Below are 19,574 nucleotides of genomic sequence, written 5' to 3'. Positions count from 1 at the left end.
TTGGTTGTTCTTTTCTGTACCTTAAAAAATTGCTCACTAAAAAATATCTGATAAAAAAAAAAAAAATACTGTATCGGCCAGAACCCTCCACCATCATAATAGAGCCCTTAGGCCCCATTCACACAACAGTATTTTTGGTCCGCATCCGATCCACTTTTTTTGCGGATTGGATGCGGACTCAATGGGTCCGCAAAAAAAATAAGGAAAACACACCATATGCTGTCCGTTCCATAGTCCCGTAAAAAAGATAGAACATGTCCTATTCCTGTCAAGAGTAGACATTGTTACAACGGATCCGCCCAGAAAATGGGGACCTGGGCAAATGCTAATTATGGATTCCACAGTTGCCAATTTTAGAGAATAAGTTTTTCCCATCACTTCAGCCTACCTAATGCTGCCATATAATGCCATTCACAGCCCATATAATGTCCTCATATAGTGCTACAATAATATACACCCACTTGTATACAGCCCATATGATAGTACCCTATAGTGGCCCAATAATATAAAGTGTCCAACTAGAGCTCATATACTACCGCCATATAATCCCCCAAAAATACATAATTTCCAAATAATCCCACTATGCACCTGCATGTACTCTGGAGTCTCTTAGCAAACAGGCCCTGGGCAATGGATCAGTTTGCTTATGTCTAAAAAAAGAATCTGCACTGCGACAGTCCTGGGAAGAAGAGAAGCTCCATCTTCTAAAAGTGGAACTCCAGGCTAAGGCCAATGGAGTTCCATCTTAAATAGTTTACAGTGCTTATGTAACACTGTATATTTATACATTCATCAGAGGACCTGTCAGCTCTCATGACTCTTCAACATGCTGCTCCTCTGTTATTCCTCCTGGCAGTACATGAATACATTTACAACTGTATGTTGAAATGCCCCCTCAATGGGGCGTGTGCCGACACACTCTCACACTATCAGCCCTCAGTGGACAATGCCACTGTGAAGAGACGCATCCTACTGACAACGGGGAGGCTGACACCCAGCGGTACATTTGTATTCACACATTTCCTGGAGAAATAACAGAGGAACAGCAGAAAGCGCAGTTGTAAGAAACAGATGCCCCAGAATCATTTAGCGGGGAATGCAAGTACAGAGAAATCTCTTCGAGATGACCAAACATTGTTGGGTTGAAAAAGTGGTCTTCTCAGGGGGCTAGTCTATATGGTGGACCCAAAAATATGCCACTGGATATCTGGTCTGGATAAGGCCTCTTTCACACGAACGTGTGCGCTCCGTGGCCGTATTGCGGATCCGCAATACACGGGCGCCGTTCCGTGGGCATTCCGCATCACGGATGTGGACCCATTCACTTGACTTGGTCCGCAAATCCGGAGATGCGGAACAGAAGCACGGAATGGAACCTTATGGAAGCACTACGGAGTGCTATCTTTTTGCGGAACGGGCGGATCGCGGACCCATTAAAGTGAACCGCGGTTGGTGTTCCTGCATTGCGGCCCGCACCACGGCCACGGGGCGCACACGTTCGTGCGCAAGAGGCCTAAGGGGGTGGTCTTTATAAAGGGTTTCTCTGTATTTACTAAACCAGACATTGAAAAAAAGAGGAGCGATGCAGCTGATTACTAAACTACCATGTGCAGGACCTAAAAAGTCCACGCAAGGTCAGCGGCAGAGATGGCTGGTCATTTCATCCCATTAACACTGTGCTCCGGTAAAAATACTGAGCAAATATCACACTGCGGAATATAGTCATTCCACTTTTATTTCAGGCGCCACCATTTTACCTGGAAATGCAGAGTATGCCTCCATAAATGTTTACAGCCCTTCTACTTGGATTTCATGAAGCTCGGAGGCGTCCAAAATGCCTTATTACTATTCACTTCTTGTTCCGGCGTGCACGTCAGGAAATCGGAGAGCAGACACTGGGGGTGGTTTACTAATCAGAAGGCTCCAGAATTCAGCACCGAGTGCCTTGCACCACATTTAGGCCTCTTGCACACGAATGATACAGATTAGGTCCTGATGCGTTCAGGAAAACTCGCACCATTTCGCAAGTTCAGTCAGTTTTGCCTGTGATTGCGTTCAGTTTTTTTTGCGCGGGTGAAATGTGCATTGATGCGTTTTTCACGCGCATGATAAAAAACTGAAGGTTTACAAACAACATCTCCTAGCAACCATCAGTGAAAAACGCATCGCATCCGCACTTGCTTCCGGATGCAATGTGATTTTCACGCAGCCACATTCACTTCTATGGAGCCAGGGCTGCGTGAAAAACGCAGAATATAGAGCATGCTGCGATTTTTATGCAAAGCACAAGTGATGCGTGAAAAAAAACGCTAATGTACACAGACACATTGAAATGAATGGGTCGGGATTCAGTGCGGGCGCAATGCGTTCGCATCACGCATTGCGCCCGAGTGGAAAACTCGCTCGTGTGAAAGGGGCTTTAAAAACTTTTTTTTGCCCCAGTTTGAAGGGGGTGTGGCTGAATGGGGAGGGGTGTGACCTTATTTGCGGAGTGGACGTGGACCCATTTATTTGTATAGGGCTGCACACGGATGTCATCAATACTGAGGGATGCACACGGGCCGCCTCTGTAAAGCGAATACAGCCGTGTAAATTACAATTTGCGCAAAAAAGGTTGTGTTTTGGGTTTTTATGCCACGCTAAAAAGTGGATGGGGCTTAGCGTGAGGTTTAGGACCCTCCGGCAGCCTGGCAAATGGACTATAATTTAATCCCAGTAATTGCTGTCTTGATAAACTCCCCCACGGTATGTACAAAGCTAGTATATTTTAGCTCTGCTCCATTAGGCGGTTGGGATTACTAACAATCTGAAAGCCACGTAATTTCTCATTATAGGCACATGTTTCTCCTCTATCCACCCCCATGCTTTACACTGCAGCACTGCCTGTTCAGATTGGCTGCTGTGTATACATACAAGTGCAGCAGGAAAACAATACATGGAGAGGGGATTTCTATAGAAGATGATGCTTTATATGGAACAGGAAAGAACGTATACAGAGGTGGGGGCTCTGGTGATTGTACAGTAATCCCGATACATGTCCAGCTATACAGCATGCCTAGACAGTGGCAAACATCAATCATACCACTGGCAAGAAACAGGCCTGACACAGAAATACCTACTTTCTGTTAGGTTTCTACGTCCGATCTTTCCATTCATTTCTATCGGGTCCGCAAAAAATAAAATACAGCACACAGATATCATCCACAAATTATAGAACATGTCCTATTATTGCCTGTTTTGCGGACAAGAATAGCTATTTCTACTGATAGGAGTGAGAAAGCTGCGGCATGCACGCGGACAGTATCTGTAGTTTGCGGACTGCAATATGGTTGTGTGCGTGTGGCCTTAAGGGCTCATTCAGACGGCCGTCTGCTGGACGCAAAAATGTGGATCTGTTTTTTTTTTGCGGACAGTTCAGCATGTCCGCAAAAAAAAACGGGTTGCATTCTGCATTTTTCTGGACCCACGTCAAGTATAGGACATGTTTTATTTGTTTTGCGGAGCCGTAGAACGGAAGAAAAGGGACCCACAGGAGTGAATAGGTCTGCATCTAATCCGCAAAAAAAACTATCAGCATTTTTGCGGACGTCATACGGCCGTCTGAATGAGTACTAAATGTGTTTTCCGTATTTTCTATATGCCCTGGAGTTAGGGGAGCCAAAGATCACTCTGCCAAGTAACGCACACGTCAAGGGTGGGGGCCCAAAATACAAAAAACAAGAAAAAAAAAAAGGTGGGTTCCCTGTATCAAATATTGCATTTGGACGAGGGCCTTCAATTTAGGCCTCTTTCACACTACCGTTTTTTTGCGTTCCGTATACGGAACCATTCATTTCAATGGTTCCGCAAAAAAAACTGAATGTGTTCCGTATGCATTCAGTTTCCGTATTTCCGTTCCGTTGAAAGATAGAACATGTCCTATATTTAGCCGCAAATCACGTTCCGTGGCTCCATTCAAGTCAATGGGTCCGCAAAAAAAACGGAACGCATACGGAAATGCATTCGTATGTCTCCCGTATCCGTTCTGTTTTTTCTGAACCATCTATTGAAAATGTTATGCCCAGCCAAAATTTTTCTTTGTAATTACTGTATACTGTATATGCCATACGGAAAAACGGAACAATGGAACGCAAACGGAAACGCAACGGAAACAAAAAAACGGAACAACGGATCCGTGAAAAACGGAACGCAAAACACTGAAATCGACATACTGTAGTGTGAAAGAGGCCTTACACCTCTGCCTCTATTGAAGACATTAAAAATATCCTGCAATTGTGGATGAAGATATTTTTAATATAAATATATTGTCTATTTTACTTTGTAATAATATAAATATTTTAAATATTTTTTATGGATTAAACAGACTCCTTCTCCAGCTTTGCATCAATATTTTATAGGGTCACAAGAGGAAACCCAGTACAATTCCAAGAACGATCTAATGTTCCAATCCGCATGCTTCCCCCTCAGTTTATAGATTCAGAATAAATTTCAATTATTTTTGCTTTGTTCCTTTCTTTTTTTTTTTTTTTACAAAATTTCCCCATTACAATATTTAAATATGACCTAGGGAAAAAAAAATCTGGATGTCTGTGTGATGTGAAATCCGAGCTTTCCCCCCCAAGATGACTGTAATAAACAGTTATAATTTAGCCATTGAATAATTGGTTTCCATGGTAACTGACTCTGTACAGGTTGAAATGATTTCACTCTTTGTACTCTCCCCCTCCCATCCCTCTCGTTTCCATTATACGGCTGCATAACAAGGGCTTTCAGTTACATGAATCTAAGATTAAAATGAAAAGAGGAAGTCATTAAGAAAATGGGATAGGAGGAGAATCTGGACAAAGCATTAATGCCATTTTCTCCTGGGACAAGATCTAGCCATTTTATTTTTTCTAATTCTATATTTTATTCCTATCTTCTTTATTTTACACAATTATTATTATGCAACAAAAATACTCATGCTGAATTTTTCCAATATCATTGTGTACATACATATATATATATATTTATTGAATGCTGAATTCTTTAAATGTATTTAATCATTTTTATTAACTTTTTTACATTTATATAATTATGCAGCATAACAAATATTGATCCAATCCATGGTAATTTCTTTATTTTAATTTTTATTACCAGTTTTAATCTTTTAAATAATAATAACTAAAATTCTAAAGCAAAATAGATAAATATTCATGTTACAAATTATTTTTGTAATAATTTTTGCTAGCATTTTTTACTTAATTATTATTAAAATGTAAAATAATTCTGATGCTTCAATCCATGGGCAATAATTGAATTTAATTATGGTCAATATGTTGTATTTTTATTGGTATTATTGGTAGAACAAAATAAATACAGATGTAGCAATCCATGGCGATTTTTCTAAATGATTTTTAGTAATAATATGTCATTTTTTTTAACTAAATATATAGTCGGACATCAGACTGAATCTGGTTGAATGCTACTGCCGTTAAAATAAAATACAGCGTTCTTTGATGACTGGACACGGAGCGGCTGCACAGGATGAGAACTGCTGATGAATCTTTAATATTTATTACTGTACCTAGATACAAATAATCTCTGGACTCAGATTTCATATGTGAATTATTTATCAATTTTCCCTATCTTTTTTGACCTTCCTTTTTTTTTTTCTTTTTTTTTAACCACTATTTTATTGGCACACTATGCCATATGTACACTTGGCAGCCATAGTCGGCACTCTGAAAAACATGTCAACCACAGTCAGTGCCTCTATAACGATGTCCAACCTGTGTTTCTGTAGCTATTGCAAAAGCTGGCGAGCCCTGCTCTAAGGTCCCCATCCAGCAGCTCAGGAGCCACATGTAGCTTGTGGCCCCCTGCTGTGTGGTGTGCCAACCAGCCACGGTGAGCATAGCAGCCACAGGGCACCATCTTATCTCCAACCCCATTTAAAGGACAAGAACCAGAGGGGGGTATTTAACTGGTGTAAGTAGAACTGGCTTAGTTGCCCAAGGCAACCAATCAGATTCCACCTTTCATTTTCCAAAGGAGCTCTGAAAAACGAAAGGTGGAATCTGATTGGTTGCCATGGGCAACTAAGCCAGTTTTCCTTTACTCTAGTTTGATAAATCTGCTCTAGAGTCCATACCAGCTGATCATCAAACCATAGAACCAGCACACAAAAATAGTCCTAGACATAAAGCTCTTATACAAGGTCAGTCACACAGACTCCTCATACAGTGCCGACCAGAGAGACCAAGGCCAAAGAAGAGCGGGAGCTAATGCCCTAAGACCACCACCATGTTGTCTACTCTAAACCTCTGCTTCATGTTCTCTGAAGATGAGGCATCACGATGCAGGCTGTGGTCTTACTATGGCATTGTTACTTGGGTACTATGTGGCACTGGCACCACGTGGCTTGTACAGTCATTTGTACACTTATTATTTAGACACAATGGGTGAGATTTATCAAACTGATGTAAAGCAGAACACCATACAGAGCACCATCTTATCTCCAACCCCATTAAAGGACAAGAACCAGAGGGGGGTATTTAACTGGTGTAAAGTAGAACTGGCTTAGTTGCCCAAGGCAACCAATCAGATCCCACCTTTCATTTTCCAAAGGAGCTCTGAAAAATGAAAGGTGGAAGCTGATTGGTTGCTATGGGCAACTAAGCTAGTTCTACTTTACACCAGTTTGTTATTTCTGCCTGTTTTCACACAACCTTACTTTTCTTCTGTATGCTCTCCAGTTTTACAATTACAGCACACTGACCTATACAATGGGGCTACTCACACATGGTTTTATTCAACGGATCCATGTGCTGAATCTGGATCGGACTCATTCAATGGAAAAAAAAAAACTCAGAAGCCATTGGTGCGTTCTCCATTTTTCACAGACATACAAAATGGACACAGTCGCGTGAATGATCTCTAACAGAGCCCCAGTAGAATACCAGCAACGAAGGCTCCATACACAACCAGCCATAGAGAACCTATAAAATGAAGCCCCCTCAGCCATAGTCCTTATTCCATGCCAGAGAGCCCTCCTACAGTACCACACTCCTATGCTCTCCTCCGCAATCATCAATGAACACACGCCTTCCATAAGTAAGCCCTCCTGCCGGGTCAGATCCTGGGAGAACTTACAAACTTCATGCAGATGTTTGGTTGCCTATAAATCAACAACCCCAATGACATAAGGCACTGGGACTACCCACTGAGGCACCATGAGACCCTAAACATTGGAGGACATCAGCTATGTAGTAGGCCTACAATGTATGACTGAAGGAGCATCCAACATAAAAAAGGCAAATAAACAAATACAAAAAACTTCACATTGAAGAGATCTCATGGTACATCACGTGATTCTATTCAACATTCGTCTCTTCTGCCACGGCTCTACCCAAATGAAATTATATTACCCATTTAGTGTTTGATTGTCATCTGGGCGCACATATTTTTATGGGTCTTAAAACATGTACCGTAATTCAACTGCTCAAACCTGTAAAACACAAAGCTTATGGAGGTCTTTATGCTCAAAAATAACAACATGGCACTAAAGGGGTTTATCAGGAGTTTAAAATACACAAAATGCATCGTACTGAGATAGGAAATAATCGAGGAAGAACAGCCGTGCACTTCTGTGTTGTCTGAAGGAGCGGAACGTGGGTGGGACTTGTCGTGTGATTGACAGCTCAGCTGTTGGGTCTGTGATGTCATAGTCCTGTGCTGGGAGATTACTGCTTACGGTGGGTTCACATCACGTTTTATGCTTCTGTTTGTCGTATACATTAGAAAAAAAAAAAAGGATACAAAAAAAACGCGTGTATCCTGCACAGTCCGTTAAATAAGTATACTTTTATTATTACAGTGAAACTCTACGGTGAATGGATGCACTGTATGGCATCAGTCTGAGGCATCCATTTAACGTATATGTTTTTTGTATATGTTAATCGGATGGAAAAAATGTGATGTTAACCCAGCCTTAGGCCTCTTGCACACAAACGTTTTTTTCCGTTTCCGTTCCGTTTTTTGCGTTCTGTATACGTACCGGATACGAAACCATTCATTTTAATGGATCCGCAAAAAAAACGGAAGGTACTTCGTTTGCCAACCGTTTCCGTATTGTATTTCCGTTTCGTTCAAAGATAGAACATGTCCTATTATTATCCGCTTAACGGACAAGGATAGAACTGTCCATTCACACATTGCGGACAAGAATACGACATGGTCTGTTTTTTTGCGGAAGATGTCCCGTTCCGCAAAAAAACGGAATACACACGTATTTCTTGCGTATACGTTTTTTGCGAACCACAAAATACTGAAAAAGACATATGGTCGTGTGCAAAAGGTCTTAGACATGAAGAGTGAGAGAGGAGAGCTGGAGGCTCGGACACAAGATATTTAGGATGCTGCTAAGGCTTTTCATTACTCTCAGTTTTCCTTCCTCCTTCATAAATCTGATATACAATCTCCTACCGTTTTGTGCCTACAGTTTTTATTCAGACCCATGTGTATCTGTGGTTACCAGCTATAAGCAAACTCTGTGGTGTGGTCTTGCAGTCATGTGTTAAGGAGGATTTACACAGTGTATTAACCCCTTAAGTTCAAGGCCTATTTTTAATTTTTGCTTTTTGGATTTTTCCTCCCCACGTTCCAATAAGGCCTCATGCACACGACCGTTGTTTGGGTCCGCATCCGAGCCGCCGTTTGGGGGCGGCCCCGCAAAAAAAATATAACATGTCCTATTCTTGTCCGCGTTTTGCGGACAAGAATAGGCATTTATATTGCCGACGCCCGTTCCGTAAATTGTGGAAGGCAACATGGGCGGCTTCCGTTTTTGGCGGATCCGCGGTTTGTGTACCGCAAAAAACTGCATGGTCGTGTGCATGAAGCCTAGCCATAACTTTTTTATTTTTTCGGTTCACATAGCTATATGAGGGCTTTTTTTTGCGGGACAAGATTAATTTTTTATTGCCACCATTTAATTTACCATATCTCCTATTAGAAAACAGGCAAAAAATTCTTTGTGTGGCAAAACTGTAAAAAAATTAAATAAAATAACAGAATTCCGCCAAGGTTTTTGGGCCTTTGACATTACAGCGTTCACTGTGTGACCTGACATCCATCAATAAGAATGCGGCGATACCAAACTTGTAAAAACCTTTTCCATTGACAACTTTTTTATATTTCGGTCTACAGAGCTGTATGAGGTTTTTTTTCGTAATGAACTGTATTTTTTATTGGTACCATTTCTGTACGTCTTTTTGATCACTGTTATTAAATTGTTTTTTTTGGGGGGGCAAAATGGCAAAAAAATAAATATGGTGAATCGCGTGTTTTAAATTTTTTTTCTGTTACGGTGTTCACCATATAGGAATTTTTTTTTTTTTATATTTGGATGCGGCGATACCTAATATGTTTATTTATTTATTTTATATATTTTTATAAGTAAAAGTGGGAAAGGGGGGTGATTTAAACTTTTAATATATTGGTGGTTTTTTTCCCATTTTTTTTTTTTTTTAACTATTAGCCCCCATAGGGGCCTATTACATGGGATCTTTTTAGCCCCTCTCCTATTCACCTATCTCTATCAGGGTGAATAGGATTTTCACACTGTCCATTCTGAGCCATGCCTTGTGCATAGCTCATTGTGAAGAAAGCAATGGCCGGCCCTGGAGCGATTTCACTGCGGGGGCTCTGATCAGAAGGCAGAGGGAGCCGCATCACTCTGCCTTCACTCACATGTGCCGCGATCAGCGTTGATTGCAGCATCTGAGGGGTTAAATGACAGGGGTGGCGCGATCGCCGCTTCCTGTCAGTGCGGGCGGGTGCCGGCTGTGTGATACAGCCAGCACCCGCCATGTATGGAGCGGGCTCGCTCCATACATCCCTTCACACATTATGACGAACAGGTACATCATAATGCGTGACGGGGTTAATCAGGCAGATTAGCAGGAAAGAACGTTCCTGTGAACGCTCGCTCCCAACAATTTGCCCCTGTAAAGGTGCCGCCAATCACCTGATGAACGAAGCGCTCGTTCACCGGGTGATCCTGTCATTTTTACAGACACCTAAATTATAGTTTCTGGGCAGCAGATCGCTGTTTAGACCACACCGCAGATACAATGCAGATGTATGAGAATGAGCGATCGCAGTAGTGATCCCTCGTCCTCATACTGTGGATGTGATCGCTCCATGTAAACGCAGCATTTCAACTTCACTTAAAGGGAACCTGTCACCGGGATTTTGTGTATAGAGCTGAGGACATGGGCTGCTAGATGGCCGCTAGCACATCGGCAATACCCAGTCCCCGTAGCTCTGTGTGCTTTTATTGTGTAATAAAACCGATTTAATACATATGCAAATTAACCTGAGATGAGTCCTGTATGTGAGATGAGTCAGGGACAGGACTCATCTCAGGATAATTTGCATATGTATCAAATCGTTTTTTCCCCCACAATAAAAGCACACAGAGCTATGGGGACTGGGTATTGCGGATGTGCTAGTGGCCATCTAGCAACCCATGTCCTCAGCTCTATACACAAAATCTTGGTGACAGGTTCCCTTTAAAGAGCAGCCGACTGTCAGGATGGAGACGCTTCTTTCCCGAGAACTGGCTGCTCCTCAGCGCGTGCAAATGACTCACCCCCCTCTGACCCTATTCTACCGTCTGTAGTTTATCCAGAACAAGAAGAGGCGGTGAAGTAATCAGGGCTGTGGAGTCGGAGTCGGAGTCAATTTTGGGTACCTGGAGTCGGAGTCGGCAAAAAATGAACCGACTCCTACTAAATTTAAATTGGAATAAAAAAATAAAAAAGCAAGTTTAAATGTCCGAATTCATAAACAGTTATAATTAATGACTTCTCTACTGTAAGAATAAAGGTCAATGCATGCAGTGCCTCACGTAACCGCAAAACAAACGCGTTCAGTGATGTGAAGAAGCTTTTCATATGCTTCACTATATGGTACGCAATGCACAATTAGGAGTGGCAATACATATACTTTGCATTGTGTTGTGTTCTGATGTTACAGGGAACACAATGCCCATGGTTTACCTTGCCTCTTACTGATAACTGATTAAGTAAATATGTGTTTTGCAGGACTAGAGACACTTGTATAAGTGAAGGGAATGGAGGGTCAATAGTTCAAGACTGAAGCTGTAAACCATGGATGTCAAACTCATGGCCCTCCAGATGTTGCAAAACTACAACTCCTATCATTCCCTGATAGCTGTAGTATGCCCAGGCATGATGGGAGTTGTAGTTTTGCAACAGCTGGAGGGCCACGAGTTTGACAGCCCTGCTGTAAACCATTGGAAAAACTGCTGTCATTCAGCTAAGGCTATAAAACGTGTAAACTCAGAATGTTATCTTAAACTTTAAACATGACTATGGGATTCTTCTAGGGAAATCATGTTTTAAAATAAATGTCCCTTCTTGGATCCTCCCACTGCCCTGTCTTCAGCAGAAGATCAGCACACAAAGGAGAAGGCAGCAGCTTCTGCCCAACTACCTCTCTGTGCTAGAAGAGCTTAGAAGAACTTCTTTCTTTCCTTCAAGGAATGTATAAAATACATTTGCATATTAAATACAGAGGAGTCGGAGTCGGGGAGTCGGAGTCGGAAGTACAAAAAACTGAGGAGTCGGAGTCGGAGTCGGAGCATTTATCTACCGACTCCACAGCCCTGGAAGTAATACATGTCTACAGGATCAGACTACAAAGGGTTTGTTTGTAGTCTGTAACCATAGAGAAACTTAGGGCTGCACAGGAGCTGTATACACAAAAAAGAGGGATATTATTAATTAAGTGTAATTTAGAAAGTTGTTTCATTTCTTTTAGGCCTCTTAACACGGGCGAGTTTTCCGCGCGGGTGCAATGCGTTAGGTGAACGCATTGCACCCGCACTGAATCCGGACCCATTCATTTCTATGGGGCTGTGCACATGAGCTGTGATTTTCACGCATCACTTGTGCGCTGCGTGAAAATTGCAGCATGCTCTATATTGTGCGTTTTTCACGCAACGCAGGTCTCAGAAGTGAATGGGGCTGCGTGAAAATCGCAAGCATCGGCAAGCAAGTGCGGATGCGGTGCGATTTTCACGCATGGTTGCTAGGTGAATATCGGGACGGAGACCCGATCTTTATTATTTTCCCTTATAACATAGTTATAAGGGAAAATAATAGCATTCTTAATACAGAATGCTTAGTAAATTAGGGATGGAGGGGTTAAAAAATGAAAAATATAATTAAACTTACCTCATCCACTTGTTCGCGGAGCCTGGCTTCTCTTCTGTCTTTTTCTTTGATGACCTGGGAGGAAAAGGACCTTTGGTGACGTCACTGCGCTCATTACATGGTTCATCACCATAGTGATGGACCATGGTGATGGATCATGTGATGAGCGCAGTGACGTCACCAAAGGTCCTTTTCCTCCCAGGTCATCAAAGAAAAAGACAGAAGAGAAGCCAGGCTCTGCGAACAAGTGGATGAGGTGAGTTTAATTATATTTTTCATTTTTTAACCCCTCCATCCCTAATTTACTAAGCATTCTGTATTAAGAATGCTATTATTTTCCCCCATTAACATGTTATAAGGGAAAATAATACAATTTACACTACACTGATCCCAAACCCAAACTTCTGTGAAGAAGTCCGGGTTCGGGTCTGGGTACCAAACATGCAGATTTTTCTCACGCGTGCAAAACGCATTAAACCGCTTGGCACTCGTGCGGAAAAATCACACATTTTCCCGCAACGCACCCGCATCCTATACGGCCCTCACACGCGACGCACGTGTGAAAGCAGCATTAGGGCTGCACAGGAGCTGTATACACAAAAAAGAGGAATATTATTAATTAAGTGTAATTTACAAAGTTGTTTCATTTCTTTTAAGAGAGTGGACAGAACCCTTCAATGTGATTTGATTGGGGTCCAATGAGACCACATCGCCACGATCAGAACAGGGTTGGTCAGCACTCCCCTCAATATATTAGTGAATGTCTATTTAGGGCAGGGATGAAAAACTACAACTCCCAGCAGGCCCCCAGATCAGGCTACAGAAGGGCATGGTGGGAGTTGTAGTTTTACAACAGCTGGGGGGGTCGCAGGTTGAGCATCCCTGATTTAGGGAATAGCAAGTCTCAGAAAAGTCGGGCAACTGAAAATATATGCGACTTGTCTGAAACACTCTGTTGTGAACAATTTTAAGGCTAAAATTTGGCTGTAGAAAAAAAGAAATTGCAGAAATGTCGCAGGCACGTTGCAGTCACCAATGACTTGCTTTGTGGTCCATGATGGCAATGTTGCATGTCCCTTGTGACCCAAAATCCATCAGTGTTTTTTGTGAGAGTCACGACTCCACAAACATGACATGCTATACCGCAATATGACATCACAATCCTCATGCCGCCATGTTGCCCCAGTCTAAGCCTAAACAGTGTCATATTTTCATGCTTTGGCAATAACCAGCGCACAATAAAACTCAAACTTCCGATTTCTCCTCGGTGACCCGCCTGAGAGCGCCCCTGTATATTTTCACAGGCTCACAGACGTCTTTGTTTCCCCGGGATTTGTGTTTACTGTTCTGCTCAGCTCCCCATATGTTTCAAATTATTCATTTTCCACTTTTTTCCTTTTCTTTACCAGCTCCAGGATTTTTTCGAAAATGTGAAATCAGCAGAATCGGTCTCAACATTCCTCACGCCGAGGAGAAGAATAAAAGAGCAAAATGCCCATTCACATGTATTGCCTATACTGTACTAAAACGCACTGCTCTCTCCCTGCAGCATTGCATAATACAATGGGGATCATTTATTAAGGTCATCTGGCGTAAAAATAATCGTAAAGGGCATTTTAAACACAATATTTTGTCGCACTGGTGTTTTTACGCCAAGTACGACACATGGATAGAATGGGGCAGAGCAGGGCCCGAGGCAAATGTACTACTTTTTCACCTAGAAGCAGGCGAAAAAGACAGAAAACTATGCCCAGTTTTTAAGACAGGCGGACGGACTGCCATATAAGCCTAATTTATGACGAGGAGCAGCCATTTACAATGACAGTAAATATATTGGAAAAATGTTCAGCTAGATGTCCCCCACTACATATTTCACTGTCAGCGCAATTCTATCATAAAGTCACAGCTTTGCAGGGAGCACAGATACGACACCCGCGCGACCAGCGCCACCAGCCTGTGCCAGCAAGCTTATGGACACAATACAGGCTGATAAAAACAGCAGTTCACATTCAGTTCAGTGGAAAATTCAGCTTTTTGTGGCCTATTTGTATATAGTTGGAACGTAGCCGATTTTAAAGGGAACATTGTATGAACTCGGCAGCAAGCGATACGGCCACTATTACAGCTCCTATTGATACTGTTACCAAACTTTCCTAAACTCCTAAATGGTGAACCCACTTAGTTAGGTCTCTTGCAAACGAACGTATTTTATTTCAGTTTCTGTTCCGTTTTTGCGGTTTCCGTTTGCCAAACCATTCATTTCAATAGTTCAGCAAAAAAAAAAAAAAAAAAATGAATGTACATTCCGTTTCCGTCTTTCTGTTCCGCAAAAAAAATAGAACATGTCCTATTATTGTCCGCATTACGGACAAGGATAGGACTGTTCTATTAGGGGCCAGCTGTTTCTTTCTGCAAAAACACAAACGTCATCCGTATTTTCACACAAACGTCATCCGTATTTTTTGCGCAAAATATATACGGTCATGTGCAAGAGGCCTTATGCAGTAATATGCAATTAGGGGATGGATCGCTATAAAACTACAGGTTTGACATTCAGCGGTCAGGGAAAGCAGAGTAACAAAAGCCGTGGATTCTGTAATGGCAGCCATACAAGCACAATGCAGGTTTCTATGTCCTATTTGGGAAATGAATGCCCATGCCCCCACCCTAGGACCCCCTCTAGAAGCCAGAATACGTAGCTTCTAACAAAACTGGTGCTTGTTCTGCTAGGATACATTCACACAAGGATTGGGAGGTTTTTGCACGCATATTTTGGCGTTTGGTATTCTGCACCAAAATACATATAAAATACGCCCACAAAATCCAGTCCATTGATTTCAATGGTAAATACACACCACACAAGCTGCACTGCTGATTTGAAATCCACATCATGTAAAAAAAATGACGGATTCTGCATGGGTTAGCAACACTGAGAGGTGGAAAATACACATCAAATATATGTCATGTACGTGCATGCAAAATTGAAATACAAGCACAGAATTTCACCCGATTTTCCGTGAAAGAAATGTCATATTTTTCAGCCTGTAAAAAATGTCATCTTTAGACTTGAGCCATTTATTTGAATGGACACGTGTAATACTACATTTTGCCTGTAGTGGCCGCTGCAGGGAAAATTTACAGCCAACAGCACCTTACCCTAGCAAAGTGTTAGGCCTCATGCACACGACCGTATGTATTTTACGGTCCGCTAAAAACGGATCCGCAAAAAATACGGATGATGTCCGTGTGCATTCTGTATTTTGCAGAACGGAACAGCTGGCCCCTAATAGAACTGTACTATCCTTGTCCGTAATGCGGACAATAATAGGACATGTTCTATTTTTTGGTGGATAGGACATATGGAAACGGAATGCACACGGACTAACTTCCATTTTTTTGTGGACCCCCAAAAAAACTGAACGGACATGGCCTTAGACAGACCAGACTTGAATCTGGAAAGGGGTAATTGCAATCAAGACATGACGTAATTAAAAAAAACCTCAAAATTATTTGGGCTCATTCACACGACTGCATCCTTTTTTGCGGACAGAACATCCTCCTTCATTGTAGATGTGCCAATTATTGTTCGCAAATATGAGCAAGAATAGGACATGTTCTATCTTTTTTGCAGGGCCACGTGTGCTGTCCGCATCTTCTGCGGCCCCTTTGAAATGAATGGGTCTGCATCCGATGCGCAAAATTGAAAAGGATAGAAATATATACGGTCGCGTGAATGGGCCCTTAGTAACTTTCCACCCAAATTTGGAATATCGCACTGATTATTTTTCATTAGTATACAGGACACATTGTCCACGGTGGATTCTTAAGCCTCATTCACACGTCAGTGTTTGGTCAGTGATTTCCATCAGTGATTGTGAGCCAAAACCAGCATTGGAGCCTCCACAGACATAAAGTTATAAGGGAAAGATCTGCACCTGTTCTTGGCTCAAAATCACTGATGGAAATCACTGACCAAACACTGACGTGTGAATGAGGCTTTAGGTTATGTTCACACAGTGGAAAATCCAGCGTGTATTTGCTGCAGGATCCGTGGGAGAAATTTGAGGCTGACCCTAACGCTGGGTTCACACCTGAGCGTACTGGATGGAGCGCTCTGTATGGGCGATTCTACGGGCGTCTCACATACGCGGCTCCTGTGCAAGCGAACGCCCATTGTCGCGCATTCCCGGAAGTCTATGTACGGGAACGCGCGACACTATGCCCCAAAGAAGCTCCTGTACTTCTTGGGGCGTAGGGCGTTTTACAGCGCGTTCGTACGCGCTGTAAAACGCTCAGGTGAGAACCATTCCCATAGGGAATCATTGGTTCTTGCCTGTTGAGCGTTTTACAGAGCGTAGGAACGAGCTGTAAAACGCTCAGGTGTGAACCCAGCCTAAGGCCTCTTTCACACGACCGTTTTTTTTCCGTTTTGCGGGCCGTTTTTTGCGGTCCGTATACGGTCCGTATACGGAACCATTCATTTCAATGGTTCCGCAAAAAAAACGGAATGTACTCCGTGTGCATTCCGTTTCCGTATTTCCGTTTTTCAGTTCCGTTTAACCACTTCAGCCCCGCTAGGTGAAACCCCCTTCATGACCAGGCCACTTTTTACACTTCGGCACTACACTACTTTCACCGTTTATCGCTCGGTCATGCAACTTACCACCCAAATGAATTTTACCTCCTTTTCTTCTCACTAATGGAGCTTTCATTTGGTGGTATTTTATTGCTGCTGACATTTTTACTTTTTTTGTTATTAATCAAAATGTAACGATTTTTTTGCAAAAAAATGACATTTTTCACTTTCAGCTGTGAAATTTTGCAAAAAAAACGACATCCATATATAAATTTTTCGCTAAATTTATAGTTCTACATGTCTTTGATAAAAAAAAAATGTTTGGGCAAAAAAAAAATGGTTTGGGTAAAAGTTATAGCATTTACAAACTATGGTACAAAAATGTGAATTTCCGCTTTTTGAAACGGCTCTGATTTTCTGAGCACCTGTCATGTTTCCTGAGGTTCTACAATGCCCAAACAGTAGAAAAACCCCACAAATGACCCCATTTCGGAAAGTAGACACCCTAAGGTATTCGCTGATGGGCATAGTGAGTTCATAGAACTTTTTATTTTTTGTCACAAGTTAGCGGAAAATGATGATGATTTTATTTTATTTATTTTTTTCTTACAAAGTCTCATATTCCACTAACTTGCGACAAAAAATAAAAAATTCTAGGAACTCACCATGCCCCTCACAGAATACCTTGGGGTGTCTTCTTTCCAAAATGGGGTCACTTGTGGGGTAGTTATACTGCCCTGGCAATTTAGGGGCCCAAATGTGTGAGAAGAACTTTGCAATCAAAATGTGTAAGAAATGACCGGTGAAATCCGAAAGGTGCACTTTGGAATATGCGCCCCTTTGCCCACCTTGGCAGCAAAAAAGTGTCACACATGTGGTATCGCCGTACTCAGGAGAAGTTGGGGAATGTGTTTTGGGGTGTCATTTTACATATACCCATGCTGGGTGAGAGAAATATCTTGGCAAAAGACAACTTTTCCCATTTTTTTATACAAAGTTGGCATTTGACCAAGATATTTTTCTCACCCAGCATGGGTATATGTAAAATGACACCCCAAAACACATTGCCCAACTTCTCCTGAGTACGGCGATACCAGATGTGTCACACTTTTTTGCTGCCAAGGTGGGCAAAGGGGCACATATTCCAAAGTGCACCTTTCGGATTTTGCAGGGCATTTTTTACACATTTTGATTGCAAAGTTCTTCTCACACATTTGGGCCCCTAAATTGCCAGGGCAGTATAACTACGCCACAAGTGACCCCATTTTGGAAAGAAGACACCCTAAGGTATTCCGTGAGGGGCATGGCGAGTTCCTAGAATTTTTTATTTTTTGTCACAAGTTAGCGGAAAATGATGATTTTTTTTTTTTCTCTTTTTTCCTTACAAAGTCTCATATTCCACTAACTTGCGACAAAAAATAAAAAATTCTAGGAACTCGCAGTGCCCCTCACGGAATACCTTGGGGTGTCTTCTTTCCAAAATGGGGTCACTTGTGGCGTAGTTATACTGCCCTGGCAATTTAGGGGCCCAAATGTGTGAGAAGTACTTTGCAATCAAAATCTGTAAAAAATGACCGGTGAAATCCGAAAGGTGCACTTTGGAATATGTGCCCCTTTGCCCACCTTGGCATCAAAAAAGTGTCACACATCTGGTATCGCCGTACTCAGGAGAAGTTGGGGAATGTGTTTTGGGCTGTCATTTTACATATACCCATGCTGGGTGAGAGAAATATCTTGGCAAAAGACAACTTTTCCAATTTTTTTATACAAAGTTGGCATTTGACCAAGATATTTTTCTCACCCAGCATGGGTATATGTAAAATGACACCCCAAAACACATTGCCCAACTTCTCCTGAGTACGGCGATACCAGATGTGTCACACTTTTTTGCTGCCAAGGTGGGCAAAGGGGCACATATTCCAAAGTGCACCTTTCGGATTTTGCAGGGCATTTTTTACACATTTTGATTGCAAAGTTCTTCTCACACATTTGGGCCCCTAAATTGCCAGGGCAGTATAACTACGCCACAAGTGACCCCATTTTGGAAAGAAGACACCCCAAGGTATTCCGTGAGGGGCACGGCGAGTTCCTAGAATTTTTTATTTTTTGTCGCAAGTTAGTGGAATATGAGACTTTGTAAGGAAAAAAGAAAAAAAAAAAGAAAAATCATCATTTTCCGCTAAATTGTGACAAAAAATAAAAAATTCTAGGAACTCGCCGTGCCCCCCACGGAATACCTTGGGGTGTCTTCTTTCCAAAATGGGGTCACTTGTGGCGTAGTTATACTGCCCTGGCAATTTAGGGGCCCAAATGTGTAAGAAGTACCTTGAAATCAAAATGTGTAAAAAATGGCCTGCGAAATCTGAAAGGTGCCCCTTTGCCCACCTTGGCTGCAAAAAAGTGTCACACATCTGGTATCGCCGTACTCAGGAGAAGTTGGGGAATGTGTTTTGGGGTGTCATTTTACATATACCCATGCTGGGTGAGAGAAATATCTTGGCAAAAGACAACTTTTCCCATTTTTTTTATACAAAGTTGGCATTTGACCAAGATATTTCTCTCACCCAGCATGGGTATATGTAAAATGACACCCCAAAACACATTGCCCAACTTCTCCTGAGTACGGCGATACCAGATGTGTCACACTTTTTTGCAGCCTAGATGCGCAAAGGTGCCCAAATTCCTTTTAGGAGGGCATTTTTAGACATTTGGATCCCAGACTTCTTCTCACACTTTCGGGCCCCTAAAAAGCCAGGGCAGTATAAATACCCCAC

General features: G+C 42.2%; 1 protein-coding gene across 7 annotated transcripts in view; it reads right to left on the bottom strand.

Moving 5' to 3' along the window:
- The window catches only part of CHD5 (chromodomain helicase DNA binding protein 5), a 241,244-nt gene that overhangs the window by 167,882 nt on the left and 53,788 nt on the right, over window positions 1-19,574 (bottom strand). The window lies entirely within an intron of this gene.

Source organism: Bufo gargarizans, chromosome 2 (genome assembly GCF_014858855.1).
Source record: "Bufo gargarizans isolate SCDJY-AF-19 chromosome 2, ASM1485885v1, whole genome shotgun sequence".
Classification (NCBI taxonomy): domain Eukaryota; kingdom Metazoa; phylum Chordata; class Amphibia; order Anura; family Bufonidae; genus Bufo; species Bufo gargarizans.
This window is presented reverse-complemented; position numbering and strand designations above follow the sequence as displayed.